We start from the raw sequence: 9,874 nt of genomic DNA, 5'->3' as shown, positions 1-9,874 counted from the left end.
GAATCTCTTTGCATGACTGACAAGAAGTGTAGCAAGAACTTTCCAAATGAGTTTACCAAAGAGACTCAGTCTGGTCTCGATGGCTATCTGAAATACAAAAGAAAAAAGCCAGAAGGGAGTCACACTTCCACTCAGAATAATAGAGCACAAGAAAGTGTCATTGACAATCGGTGGGTTGTTCCTTTTTGCCTGCGACTAAGCAAAGCATTTGGTGCTCACATAAATGCAGAGTACTGCAACAGTATGAAGTCAATTAAATATGTAAATACATTGACAAGGGAAGTGACCAAGCAGTATTTGGTCTGGAAAATCAATGTAAAGTACAAAAGTTTCAAATAGGCCGATGCATCTCTTCCATTGAGGCTGCCTGGACAATCCTTAGCTTTCCAATTCATGACCGAAGGCCTTCAATTCAGCAGCTGTCAGTTCACTTGGAAAATGAACAAAGTTTATTTCACAGAAGAAAATGCAAGAGAACTGACGACTGAAACTATTAAGAACGCAACACTAATGGCATTTTTCGAACTGTGATGACTTTGCAAGAACAATCCTGTAACCTGAAGTTTTCAAATACTACACCTACAAAAGCTGAAAAATTGCAGAGGAAGAAGCAAGAACCTCATCCAACTGAATCTGGAACCAAAATGGGAAATGTACTTGGAGTCCATCCAAGAAATCCTGAATGCTTCTTTCTCAGAATGCTGCTTCATTGCATAAAGGGGCCCAACACCATTTCAAAACTCGAGAAAAATTGATGGAGTTGTCAAGGGACTTACAAACATGTATAGAGCTTGGCTTTACAGAAGATGATCATCATTAGGATATGACTCTGGAGGAAGCAACTGCAACAAATTGTCCAAAACAAGCCAGAGATCGGTTTGCAGTAATGATTGCCATCTGCGAACTTTCAACCCAGTTACTCTTTGGGGAAAATATCAAGAGACTCAGTGAGGATATTTTTCATCCAGGATTGGAAATGAATCCTCAGACTACAAATTAAGCACTCTATGAAATTGAAGACAAAGTGATGAACTTGGCTTAAAGAGATCTCAGCAATTTTGGTCTGCCAAAACCAAACAGAGAAACTGGACAAATGAACAGAAATTTTGTGAGAAACAAGATGTAAAATGGAAGAACTGTGACAAAGTGTTCAAAACAATGAGTCCCTGTTGAACCAAGAGCCCTCCCATTGACTAATCCTTAGTCTGTAATGTTCAGTTGAAGTTAATGTGACTGATTGTGTTCGAAGCTTCGTGTCCAGAATTATGGAATTTTTATTCAAATTCTTACTGTGTGTTTAAAAACGCATAGCTTGTTCAGCAAGCTTGTGTTTTTTTTTTTGTTTTTTTTTGAAATTTTTTCCCCCTATTTGGGGTAGGAAAAATGTTCGAAATGGATGTTGAGCGTGAGGGCGCGCGAGCCGGAAGCTACGCGTCTGCAGCAGAGAAAGGAACCATAGTGAAGCAGTTGTAAATGTGGAAAGTCATTATTCACGAAGAAACACTGAGTGGCTGCATGTAATTGATAGAAAGGGAAGGGTCGAACGCAAAGTTGACCCTTCCAGAAGAAGCAGCCGAAAGTGTGAGAAGACGTACGGTCATGTACAGAACTCTGTACTTGAAAAAGGAAGAAAATAGAGATAACACCGGAGGATGATATTGAAAAGTGCTTAGATATGGTGAGAAGAGACATCTCCTCCTACACCAGAGAAAGGAGATACGGTACAGTGGAAGTAAGGTTTGCTTTCAAAGAGGTGGCATTCAAACACTCCACTGTACTAATAAGGACAGACGAATGGCTGCGGGAAACGCATCTTTAGAGTTAGGATTAGCAGCATTCCGCCAGACATTAGATAGACTTGGATAGCAGCAGCCATACTTGCCAATACGAAAGAGTAGGCGAAAGTTATACAAGCAACCAGAACTAAACAGTTAATTGGTAGGGTTACGGCCTGGAGTCAATTAGCCGGGCCACCCAATCGGATCTAATGAGGTCCCTGAAAGCATAGAAGTACCTGATGACACAAAACAAACACACCTAAGCATCTCTGGCCGAGCATAAAAAAAGAAATATTTTATGTTCTATACAAAGAGCTCGGCCATTGAGAAGAAGTTAGACAAAATAAAAATAGCTACAAAAGTGAATATGCTACCAAAGAATTACCCAGAGGAAACGATGTGTGCTGTTGTTGACACTGAAAATTATGAGCGACAACACGAAAAATTTTGGAAAAACAGACCCACTGGGACATGGAATAGTCCTTTCGGGGTCGATAAAATCCTTTCGGGTCGATAAAATAAGTGCCGGTTAAGCACTGGGGTAGCTGTAATCGACTCATACTCTCCACCAAAATTGATGCACTTGTGACAAAATTTACAACCACTATTACTATTACTGAGAAAGCAGTGCGTGCGATCAAAGCGGAGTAAAATATACGAAGCTCAGTATACCAGTCATAACCACCCGTCTGATAAGGGTGCATCAGGCACTTGCATCACAACCATATGTGCAGAAAGTATGGAAAAAGTGTTCTTGATAATTGATCAACTGTGTAAAAAATAAACAAAACAGTCAAGTGGTCTACTCCATAGTGGGGTAGGAACAGCCATTTCATCCTCTATTTTATAATTCATTTCATTCATCTGTTCATATTTTTATGTCTCCACGTTGTGTTGTCTGTCCTTGTGCAGCCCCTTCTATATTGGGTCCCTGTGGCTAATAAACAAATATCTGTTGATAATAACAACAATGGAGGGATTTTCTTCTTGGATGCACTTGGAGGTACTGGCAAAACTTTTATAACCAACCTTGTATCTGCAGTGAAAGTCCAAAGAAAGTAGCCCTAACAATAGCATCATCTGGAATTTCTGCTACCCTTTTGCCTGAAAGGCATACAGCACTTTCAAACTTCCATTGGAGTTGAACTACAATGAAACCACTATTTGAAACATCAGGAAAGGAACCAACTTAGCTAAACTACTGGGGGAAAGAAGTTTCATTGTCTGTAATGAATGTACCATGGCACACAAGCGAACATTTGAAGCCCTGGGCAAAACATTCCAATACATTAGACAATTCACAAATCATGGCAGGTATCATTGTGCTACTCTCTGGTGGTTTTAAACAAACATTATCAGTCATTGCAAGAGGACCTCCATCTGATGAAATCAATGATTGCCTGAAAAATTCTTACATCTGGAGCCATGATAAAAGACTCAGCTCGAAAACAAACATAAGAGTTAGAATCACAGGTGACCTTGAAGCAGGAAGATTTGCTACTTTTCTGTTGCAGCTTGGCAATGGAACCATCAAAATGGACCAAACTACAGATATTTCACTAACAAATGGTTGTGGAATTTCAGTCGCAAGTATCCAAGACTTGATAGCCATGTTTATCCAATCATTAAGCACCATTCCATTTCATGGATTCAAACTGGCTTTGTGAGAGGGCCATATTAGCTCTCAAGAATGAAACTGGACATCAACAACTGGAAATTTCTCCAAGAAATTCCAAAAGAGAGTATGAAGTACTTTTCCATTGATACTGTGGTTGAAGAAGAGCAGGCAGTGAATTGTCAAATAGAGTTCATGAACTCATTGAAACCTCATGGAATGCCATCACACAAGCTGGAACTAAAATAAAATGTGCCAGTTATGCCATTGAAAAATCTGGATCCTCCAAAGTATTGTAATGGAACAAGGTTAATTGTCAAGAAGATGCTTCCTCATCTCTTGGAAGCAGAGATCCTTACTGGTTCAAGAAAGGTAAAGGTTTTGATTCGAAGAATCCCCTTAACTCCTCCAGATCTTCCTTTTGAGTTCAAAAGACTTCAATGTCCAGTGAGAGTGAGCTATGCAATGTCAGTCAATAAGTCCCAAGGACAATCAAATTGCAAGTAACTGGGCTTCATTTGATGGAACCCCGTTTTTCTCACGGTCAGCTCTATTTTGGTTGTTCAAGAGATGAGAATGAAAACAAACTATTTGAACTGACCCCGAATAGGAAGAACAAAAATGTTTATCATGCAGCTTTGCCATAAGTTCCAAACAGACAAGTTATTTCATTGTTTCGATGAAAACTTAATTGTTCGAAAAATATTATTCAAGTTTAATAACATTTAATATGTACTCAATGCATGAAGTGCCATTGTTGGGCCCAAGGCTCAATCTAGAGCCATCCGCGGGAGTTATCTAGTAAATAATACGATTTAATATTTCCTAACGGAAAATGTAGCCTGGGGTAGGGTACCAAGTTAATAGAAAAGTCGTTCACATCCACATTAAGAGATCCAACATACCTTAGAAATGCAATAATAGAATTCACGACCTAAGCAATTAGAACATTTAAGTGCATCAACGTTGGGTACCCAACATCTAAAATGTCTTTAACAGATTTCATAAAATGTTTCATTGTCGAACATAAATGAGTAATTAGAATATTCTAGATTAGCATGAGTAGTTGTAGTAGAACGGAACAATTCTATTCTACAACAGCTGTAGAAACTCGTGGTGATAGATGAACTGAAAATTTCAGTTTAGTTTTCTCCTTGAAGTCTGCTACCAGATTCATCATTAAAAAAGTTGTAAATCCAGAACTAGTGCCACCGCTAAGATTGGAAAATCAAGAAGCCTTGCAGGCCGAAGAATTGTTCAACAGTTTACGAATTTGTAGAATATTCCTCAAAAATTTGTTTTGCAACTGTGTAGGTAACACATCGGTCAAGGAGGCGATTGGTCGATCCGACTGTAATAATTGTTTGCATTTATTTTCCAGCACGTATTTCATCTGGAAAATAAGATATTGAGCAATAATCACATCACATCAAACCGGCAATATAAATACAATCATTAAAAAAAAAAAAAAAAGATGTACTTATAAGCAAAATATGAAATTGATAGATTACTAACTAAATTTTATTGGGACTTGCTTTATCAGTCGTTCAATCAAAAGTCCTAATTCTATAACATAAAGGTAGTTTTATGTACGACACGGAATTAATTTCACATAATTACATTCAAATAACGAATAAATTTATAACAGAATTTTAGTGATCTACTTGCGTTTAACTGAGATTATAGTCACATTTTGTTCTGAGTTCTGTTGTACAATACAATTTTGAAATATTTTCCAATATTTCAGAAAACTATGTATTTAACGGCGTTTAAAGATATAACAATAAAAAGGCTTAACTGCTTCATTTTGTCATGAATTTCCTTAGAGCTCTTTTCCAAAAGAAAGACAATACAGATGATTGATTAACCAAAGCATTAAATGCACGGATTGTCAATTCGCTTAATTTAAAAAGAAAGTTTGACACGTTTATGCTTAACAACCGTGGGTTCTAAGTCAAATATGGCTCTAGGAATACGTTTCTCAGAATCAAATAGCTTAAAGTACGTTGAAGCCTTACTCGAAGCAATATAATTTCCAACAGGTGTTCCTCATTTGAACTACAGCCTATCCTACGTGGATGCAAATTCACTACCTGAAAACGAAAGAAAAATAGGAATATTGTATTGAATGATTTGACTAGAAACTCAAAAGATGGGACAAAAATAGCAGTCGAACCCAAGAGGGAGCATTATCGTGGTCTGTGACCTGCTAGAAATAGCAGTTGAATTCCTTCATAATTAACCACATCCATTATAATGTTGAATTACATTGCGAAGACTACGTTTAGTAAAACGATAGGATGAAAGCAGGAAAGCTTCAACAATTTTTGTTCTTTTACAATCAAGTCTTCTGGGGGTTAAACTAGTCAAAAGTACAAAAAAAAAAAAAATAAAAAAATAAGAACATTTACAATGGTTCTTCAGAGAATTGAAATAGCTGAAACCAGTCGCCCCTCCGAGACCTTTACAAATTCTTTACAAAATCTTTACAAATTCAATTGAATTATTCAGCACACATATCTTATTTCAAAACCACATTAAGACATTTTGAACAAGTGACTTAGCATAGATGGGGCTCAACATTGTAAATGAATTTAGTAGTAGCAGTTCCGCAATATAAAGGATTATATTCAATATCTGAAGAATAAAACAAAAAATATTAGTAAAATCTCATAAACAATTTATTTAAATTAAAATAGGAATTTAAGAATATCTCTTTAAATTATGTAGTTCTAAAGAGAATTCTGAAGACTAGAAAACGGGTGTTGTTGAAGACAGAATTAAAATTAAGTACCGTTTTGTAATACGTCTTTAATGGGTTAAAAGTGAACACGGGACGTGAGTAGGGGGTAATAATGCTTTCAAAGAACAGGGATTGTATAAGACTACATCTCTTCGTTGTTAGATTTGAAACCGTTTCGGTACGTTTTTGCCATTCTTTGTCGTTGTTGTGTAGCTCCGGATCAAAACGCTTCGATAAATTATTTTATCAATAAGAAACCAACTATAGTCATGTACATTTTCCTTTTTTTTTAATGCTTCTAGGAGTTGTGTATATATTTCCTTTTTTTTATGTAATAAATATTGTGTCTATATGACTTTTTTCGGCTATATCGCACAGATCACTTTACAACCCAGAGGATAATTCAACTCTAAAAATTATTAAAAGACATTTACTAAATATATAAATAATTACAAATATAACAAATAAAATAAACGAAAACATTTTCTAAATGTGAACAAATATTACTACATTCAAAAGTCGATTCCTTATTATTTTGTAGAGTAACAGATGGGAATAAAACGATACCAAACTTACCATTGTCATTCTTGTCTACCTACTCTGTAACCGTTGGTCTTGGGGCGATATATAGAGTAACAAAGGGCGGAAAGCTGGCAGGAACGTTTGCACGCCGGGCAAAATGCTTAGCGGAGTTATTGCGGGAGTTTATGTTGAAATATTTATCGAATTGTTGCCATTGTTGTTTGATTTGAATTGTTGGAACTGTTGCTGCTGTTCATTGTTTTTTTTTTCCTATCGTGGGAAAATGGAGAAGATGCAGGAGGGAGGCCCAAGTTATGCGGCCGCATCGAGCAGAGGAGTAGACGTGCAAGAGTTGGAGGTCCGCGAGATAAAGGTGGAACCTAGAAAGATGAAGAAGAGGGAAAAATTAATCACTAAGGAAGGTAACATACTGAAGCTAACGGCACCGGAAAATTTATCGGCCAACGTGTTAAAAAGAACAGTAACATTTAAAACAATGAAGACAGCTACAAGAAAAATAGAAGTGGCACCGATAGAAGCCATAAAAGAATGTAACAAAGAATTAAAAAGACAACTTACATTACGAGAGGGAGAAAATATGCCACTGTGGCGGTGCGCTTCAAAACAGAGGAGGTAGCAATAAAGCACTCCACAGAGGCTATAAGGTCAGAAGAATGGATGCTCCTGCCTTCGTACTGCGGCAAACGTGTGGTCAAAGTGCGAGTGGGTAGGGTGCCAACCGAATCAGGGGAAGAATGGCTGATGACAGCAATAACATATAATGGGAAGAATTGTCTGTACTTGTTTGTCTCCCTCTACGTTTAGCCTAGTGTGGGCAATAAAGAAATAGACATATATAGTAATATTTTAATTCTCCTCCTACCCTTACTCTGACATTACTCAGTATTAGCCAATGATGACTGAGAGATGTACGAGACGGCTTCAAACCAAAGAAGTGTGTGGTTTAGGGGGAGTGGGAATAATCAGTTATTTTTTTTATTCAATGTTGTTTCTGTTTTTTTTTTGTTACAAGCTTAACACCCCTGTTAGTAGCATAGTTCAAATAACCTGCTTGATAAATAAAGCCGACTTCTATTACTTGCGACTGATAAAACTCACAAGGCTGGAATTAGAACCCGGAACGTTTGAAGAAGAAACAAAAGCAATAGTGGTGGAGGAATGTATAGCGAGCAAGCTGCGACAAGCGAACAGATTTGATTTCGAACTAAGTGGATTGTATGTGGGTTACAACACCTTACCAAACGTCGTAACGACGGAGGAGTTGAGGCCACATATAATCATGAATGAACCATAAACGATAAACAAAACTGTTTAAGAACTGTATGAAAAGACTGTTAAATGAAACTGCGAGCTTTGGGGGACTCGTAAGCCATTCCATCATCATACTGTAAGTTACTCATTTCATTTCATCATTCGCTTTATGTACCCCACGTTTTGTATTGTATTGTCTGTCTTTGTAATGTCCACCCTCTTGGTAATGAGGCCTTAGTGCCTATAATAAAGATTTCACTGTTCACTTGTTAACAAACATAACTACAGAAAATATTCCAGGAGAGTCTTCTGGTTACGAAACTCAAATACAGTGAGGTCCCATATATATAATGTAGTAAACAGAAGACCTCGATTAAATTCGATTATAATTAGATTGTAATTGTCTCTAGAGGGAGAGACAAAAATAAACTCTCTAGATCTATTCAAATTCTTAATACAACCAAGGGAGATAACTGTAATAACATCAAATAATTGACATATAATATATTTTTTCGGAAAATAAAGAAACTACAATAAGGGTGATCTTGTCATTAAAATCAACTGATGATAGCAATGAGCACATTTTAGCCTTAGTAAGCTTCATCAGCAAAGCATAGTTGCTATTCATTGACTGAAACAAGTGAAAGATAATAATAATAATAATGATATATGTATATATATATGTAAATGTATATATATCCATGCATATATATATATATATATATATATATATATACTGGCACTCCGTCGCTTACAACGACGATGGATCCAGTTGATCCAACCAATGGAATCGTGAGATTAACATGCAAGTGGCTGAGCACTCCACAGACATACTTCTCAGGGAGATTCAACGTGAAACATACTGTGACAAGACTGGCCCTTTGAAATACAGATACAACTCATTTTTTCCAGCTGAGTGGACTGGAGCTTCGTGAAATAAAGTGTCTTTCTCAAGTATTCAACGCACCGCCTAGAATCGAACTCGTGACCCTACGAATGTTGACTGAAAAGTTCAAAATCTGATTACGAAGGAATGATGCTGAGCTGTGAAATGTTGCATTAATTTCTTATTGATAGCTGCCTCGTTTCTTTCCAGGCAAACTGATATCTGACGGTTCAAAGAAAATTTGGAAAGTAACTAGTAGTGACTTCTTAAAATGGACAAAATTTGGCATCATGGCGTTATCAAACACCGACAGAAAAAGGGTTTAATCCCTCGAGGATATTCATGCTGACATCGTTGCTACATTAGGGGATGATGCTCTGGCTTTATCAATAGTGCAAAAGTGGGAAGCTAAATTTAAATGGGGTTTTTGAACATAATTCAAGGTCTAAACGTCCTACAACTGCCAGCACGGGAGGAAGCATCACCGCATGGTGATGAATGACACACGATTGACTACAAATCAATTAGCATATCCCATGAGAAAGTTGAGAATATTCTGCATACTGAAATTTTATTTTCGTTCGCGGTAGTAACTGTTTTTCGAAGCCTCATATTGTCCTCAACTTCAGTATGCAGAATATTCTCAACTTTCTCACGGGATATGCTAATTGATTTGTAGTCAATCGTCTATCATTCATCACCATACGTTGAACACAATCAATGTTTCGTCCCGTGGTGGCAGTTGTAGGACTTTAGACCTTGAATTATGTTCAAAAACTCCATCTAAATTCGTATTTCATGCTGTTTTCGTATTGTCGTTAATTGCTCGAAATGTGGAGTATTTTTAACAGCCGACAACTGATGAAGGGCCGTTCTTTACTTTACTTATCTTGCTTTCCATTTGTTTCTCTCCTTGTTCGCATACTCAAGTTTTCCTTCGTCCTTCATATTTACGTATTTCGTAATCCATGTTGTTTTCGTATTTCATGTTGTACACGTTTTGTAACGTCTTGTACCTATATATGCATATATATATATATATATATATATATTAATAG

General features: G+C 36.8%; 1 long non-coding RNA gene across 1 annotated transcript; it reads right to left on the bottom strand.

The window, feature by feature from the left end:
- Window positions 1-1,389: 1,389 nt before the first annotated feature.
- LOC128249629 (uncharacterized) lies at window positions 1,390-7,475 on the bottom strand. The gene is made up of 4 exons (XR_008265747.1): window positions 7,238-7,475; window positions 6,713-7,038; window positions 5,412-5,486; window positions 1,390-4,786 (listed from the first exon to the last, which is right to left on the bottom strand). It is a non-coding gene; the product is annotated as an uncharacterized LOC128249629 (long non-coding RNA).
- Between the last annotated feature and the right edge of the window lie 2,399 nt (window positions 7,476-9,874).

This window comes from Octopus bimaculoides, chromosome 16 (assembly GCF_001194135.2).
Source record: "Octopus bimaculoides isolate UCB-OBI-ISO-001 chromosome 16, ASM119413v2, whole genome shotgun sequence".
NCBI classification, from domain to species: Eukaryota; Metazoa; Mollusca; class Cephalopoda; order Octopoda; family Octopodidae; genus Octopus; species Octopus bimaculoides.
The sequence above is the reverse complement of the archived record's forward strand: the minus strand, read 5'-3'. Positions and strand labels throughout refer to the sequence as shown.